Source organism: Acinonyx jubatus, chromosome A3 (assembly GCF_027475565.1).
Source record: "Acinonyx jubatus isolate Ajub_Pintada_27869175 chromosome A3, VMU_Ajub_asm_v1.0, whole genome shotgun sequence".
Lineage (NCBI taxonomy): Eukaryota > Metazoa > Chordata > Mammalia > Carnivora > Felidae > Acinonyx > Acinonyx jubatus.
Window position 1 is genome coordinate 86,876,083 of NC_069388.1, and position 5,476 is coordinate 86,881,558.

Consider the following 5,476-nt stretch of genomic DNA (forward strand, 5'->3'; position numbering starts at 1 on the left):
CTCATCTTGTGATACTCTGCTCCACTTCTGTTTCCTCAAATCCACCCCAGCCAGTGATAGTGCAAAAATGTCACTTAGTCTCATGGCTTCTCTGCTTAGACCCTTTTAGCATCACTACCACTCTTTGAATAAAATCCTGACTCCTGCACATGGCCTTCCAGACTATTCCCAAGCTGATCCCCGTTCCCACCCTCACTCCTCTTGAATCTCCTGCTGCCTTCACTCCTCACTCCTCACTGTGGCCACATCAGCCCCCGTGCACTCCAGGCACTTCTGCTTCTGACCTTTCTGCACTGGCTTTTCCTGTGGGGACACCCTCCCCAGGACTGTCACTTAGAACTTGTCCACCTACAATTCAGACACCTGCTGCAAGGGGCTGGCCACCCTTGGTGGGATGAGTACGTGCCTGGCTATTGGAGACAATGCTACCGCAGCTAGAAAACACCACCCCCAGGAGAGGAGAGGTTTCAAAGTGAGTGCACGCCCAATTTCCTCCCAACTCCTGGGAGGAGACAGACACCTCTGAGGCCCAGACAAGCAGGAACTCCTCACTGTGCCCCGAGAAGGCCAGAGGCCCCACCATCAGGAAAGCTCAGGGGGAAGGCCGGGGCTGTCATTCACATCATTGTGCCTGTGAGTGGTGCTCCCAGAGCTCTTCAGTGCTCAGTCTGCAAGGCCACATGTAGCACCCCTGGGAAGTAATCACTAGAATCTATTTCCCAAGGGAGCTGGGAAAGAGACCAGTGAGTGATGCCTTTTTTTTTTTCTGGGAGGAGAGGTCAGTGAGAAAAGGGAATGCATGGCCCCCTGCATGTTTTCACACAGTGGTTTCTGCAGGGTGGGTGATGGGCACTGCTGGGAGGAGTGGAGGCTGCTTGGATTTCAGTATCTCAAGAGATCCCCCTGATCCCCTTTATTTCATGCTTTTGTGGCTATGAGGGTCTCTGGCTAAGATAGTAAATCCTGCATGGTCAATAGAAGCAAAATGACAATATCATGTCCCCATCTCCCCAGCCTCACCTCCAGTCCTACATCCCATCCTATGGGATACCAAGCTGATAGACCAACACCTACCCCCCCAGGGCTTTGTGACAATTATGTGAGCAAGTAGACCTAAAGCACCTCGCACTGTGCCTGTCACAAGTGGGCCGTGTGTTCTCTCCATGGGGCAGGGGGCGGGAATGTCGATGGAGATGGGGAGAGAGGTTTGAAACAAGGAGTACTTGCTGGCACCTATAAAATTATACTGCAAAAAAGAAAGAATCAGAAGAAAGAATGGAAAAAGGGGGAATGACAGGACTGCTTCTCGATATGCTTCTAATTTGGAGATTCTGGCAAAGGGCTGGGAGACAGCGTGGCAGGCTGAGCAGAGCACTGACCCGGAGCCAGGAGACTGGGGTCTAGAAGCCGCTCTGTCGCAGCCCCAGGGCCTGCCACCACCTCCCTCTGCCTCTGTGTCCCCTTGCCCATGAAGGGGCCAGGGGGAGAGCACTCCAGGCCGGCTCCCGCCCAGCGCTGCAAGTCTGGGATTCTATTTAAGAGCACGTAGCCCATCTGGTTCCCATTGAGGAGGCTGCGTTTTCTCAAGTGCTGCCCCCCCCTCTGCAATCCAGATTCCCACCATGTGACCCCATCTTCTCCCAATGGTGTTCAGTTTTATGGCTTGTTGTTCTGTGTGCGTGATTTGAGTTTGGGGACTTTTTTATCCCCCACACGCAGATTTCCCTCCCTCTTCCAGAAAACGTGGAGCCTGAACTTTTGACTGCCTGCAACCCTCAGGGGGATGGTGATGAGGACAGAGGGCATGAGGAGATGGATGTCTCCGCCTGTCTCCTACTGCCGACTTCTCGACTTCTTCATTTGTTTCTTCTCTGTTTGAAGCACTGCTCCTGATGGCCCCTCACATGAATCAGCCGCGAGCTGAGGCCAGAGAGGAGGCTAGAGAGAAGGAACTGGTTCAGTTCAACAGTTCAACCGCATTTACTGAGCTGCCCAGGCCTGTGCGTGCTGGAGCTGCAGAGGGGAGAGGCCGGGCTCAGGGCTGGAGGAAGCCACACACTGATGGATGGCAGAAGCACGGAGGCACGCAAATAACCTGGTTCGTGGCTGAGCCTGCCCACCCGGCTGTTCACAGGGCTCAGCCAGAGACCCTGAGCTCCACCTGGCAGTTGAGGGGTACAGAGAAGGCTTCCTGGAAGACACGAAACCTGGTCATTGGTTCATTCAATCATTCTGCAATTATTTATTAGCCCCCTTGTAGGTTCCAGGCTCCGTGCTGTATATACTGTGTAGAGAGTGGTGAATACAACAAACGTGGTGTTACTACTCCCAGAAAGAGCTTTTGGTCTCTAGAAAGAGCAAGACATCAGATAACAGCAAGCACGTATATATATGTATATGCATATATATAGTTATAAAGTGGAAAAATGCTGACAGCAATTATAAAGAGGTCTCATTGAAAGGAACGGCTCCTTAAAGAAGTGACATTTAAGCCAGATTGAAAGAAATAGGAGTTAGTAGACAAAGAGCATTCCTGGCCAGGGGCAAGTGCATGCCTGACCTGGAGCCAGGAGGTAGATGTGCTAATGCCCAAAAGATCTTTACTCCTTCAAGCAACTGAAAGACGGGCAACGTGGTGGGAACGTGGGGGTGGGTTATGGGGCGCAAAAGATGATCCAGGAGAGGTAGACAGGGTCCAGGTCATCTAGGCCATGGTGAGGCCAGGATTCAGCCTGAGGTCAGGGTCAGAGGTCATTCTGAGGTCAAGTTTAGGGGTCAGTATGAAACAGGGCTTATTGCTCAGGCACAAGCACTAGAAGCTATGCTCGGTCTGTGGCCAGGGTTAGGCTTTTGATGCCAGAATTAGGGGTTGGTCTGTGGCCAGGGCTAGAGTCAGTCTGAATCCAAGGCCAGGATCATTCTGAGGTCAAGTTTAGGGGTCAATCTGAGGACAGTGTTAGGATCAGTCATTCATTAAATATTCACTGAACATCTCCCTGGTTGACTCCCCAGGAATATAGTGACGGCCCGACTGCATCCTTTGCCTTCCTGGAACTTAGAGTTGAATGGGAAAAACAGTCATTAATGAAAGCACTTCCTGAATAGTTAGTTCATTAATTACCATTGCAATGAGCTCTATGGAGGAGAATGCCGGGTGCCCAAGACCTCAGGGCATCATTCTGGTTACTACAGCCACGTAGCAAATGATCCCACTAAGTCACAACAGGAAACGGCCATTTGCCATGTTCACAGAATTTGTGGGTCAGGAACTGGAAAGGGCATGGTAGGGATGGCTTATCTCTGCTCTGTGCTGTCTGAGCTCCCCTTCAGCTGGGGAGACCTGAAGGCTGGGCATGGGTTGATAGCTGGAAACTGGAACCATCTGAAGGCTCCTTACCCACACATCTGGCACCTGGGCCAAGACTGATGGCCAGAACACCTACATGTGGCCTGTCCATGCAGTTGGCTTCCTCACGGCGGCCTCAAGGTATCTGCATTTCTTACATAAGCACACCTGTTATGGGAAAAAGGCAAAAACCGCATCACCTTCTATGACCCGGCCTCAGAAGTCACACGGCATCCCTTCTACTGTGCTCTATTGTTCAAGCAACCTGTGCCCACCAAGAAACAAGGGAAGGGAAATTAGGCTTCCCTCCCCTCCTCCACGGAGGAGTGGCTTGCTAGAACACGTGGATCACAGATATTTGGAAGTCTCTGGAAAATACCATCTGCCACAGATACCAGCAGAGGGCAGGTCAACTTGCGCTGTGGTAAGGAGTCCATCTCTAAACAGCATCAGAAAGAGGGGAAGAGAGTGTGCTTCTGGAATATACACTGGCCTCTGACACAGTGAGAGCTAATCACCTAGCTGGACAGCCCCAAGCCTGCTGGACACCGTGGGGGGAGGTGGGAGGCTTCAAGGTTGAAGGAGCTCCCCAACAGACCAGGTTCCAAACACACCCTCCCCTGTGTGGTAGAGAGGGCAGTTTCCAAGTCTCGGCTCTCATTCCTTACTGTTACATCAATTTTTCCTTTATAAACTGGGGTTCACTTCTCCTGGCCTGGGCAGACTGGAGGCTGGCATGGTCCAAACCGATTTTGGGTTCCCTGGCGTTTGAGGAACCTACAGGCGAGCCTAACTTTGATGGTATGCCATATTTTAAAAACCTTTGGTGCCTTACAGATGGTAACTGTTAATAACATTTTGTTGAAATTAGAAGTTTTGTGAATCAAATTCCATAGGAAATACACCAGGGAACGCCTTGCCTTAATGGAATCCTATGGTAAAATTTTCTCTAAAATGAAGACAAGTTTGTAAAGTTAAGAATTTCTCCCCCTCTAGGTTTCTCTTTTTAAGATACAGATTTGTGGTGACCTGGCTGGAGGAAGCAGAGGCTCCCTTCCCAGGCTCCAGACTCAAATAAAACCTTTCCTTTGTTCACACTGGTCTCGCTTTGCCATCTGGAGCTTTGTCATCTGTCCTGGGGGGTGAGAGGAAAAGAAACGGGTTCCAACAGCAGCAAGGATTTAAATCAGAAGTGGACGGAGCCTGAGTTATGTGGGTCTCTAGGAAAAATAAAAACAGCTGGAGCGTGCACCAACCTGGAGACTGTGAGGATGACGTCCGGACGGCGCTGGCCTCCGGGACCCCTTCTTGTAGGAGCATAAAGGGCCCTGTGCAGGAGCCCAGGCCCTGCTCACGGTTCAGCTGCTAACTCCCTGAGTGGGCTTGGGGCCTCTCTCTGTGCCTCAGTTTCCTTCCTCGGCTGAGTCACTTCGGAGGTCCGTTCTGCAGCTCCTGGGCCCTGACCCTACAGGCACCGCACCCCATCTGCCTCCACCCCTTCTCAGTGGCTACAGCGCTGCAGCGGTCCGGGCATGACCCCCTTCCTCACTGGCCTTGGGAAACTCCCTGAACTTGGCCTCAGGGCTGGGGTCAGGCGGGAAGTGTGGCCCAGATGACGTCATGCTGGGTTCTTGCCCTGCAGTTCATCCTTCGGCAGGCAGCTCAGTGACTCACCTCAGCGAGGGGGGGAGGTGGGGGGGTGGGATGAGCCAAAGCCATTTGAAAACTGAAAGCCCTGTGGGGCCCTTCCCTTCCAAGGGCTCCGAGAACAGGCCTCTGGCAGCTCTTCAGCTCTTCTCTTCCCAGGGACCCAGAATGAAAGGCTAGATGTGTCCCAGCCAGGGCTGTTGTTCCTCTGAGGGGAGCTAGACCACCCTGCCTTCCCCATTCTGTCTTCTCTGAGCCAGCACCTCAGGACCCTAGGCCCAGCCAGTCTGTGAGGTGGTAAATACATTCTTTGCCCTCCCTCGGCCTGTCTCTGCATCTCGAAGCTACCATCTCTCAGCCCATCCCTGCCCTCCCTCTCCAAGCAGACCATCTGAATCTGTGCCCCCAAACCCCATGCACCTTAGCCCCAGGAAGGTTCGAGAAGAGCTCTGCGGCAAAGCGATTTCTTGCTCTCTGAGTATT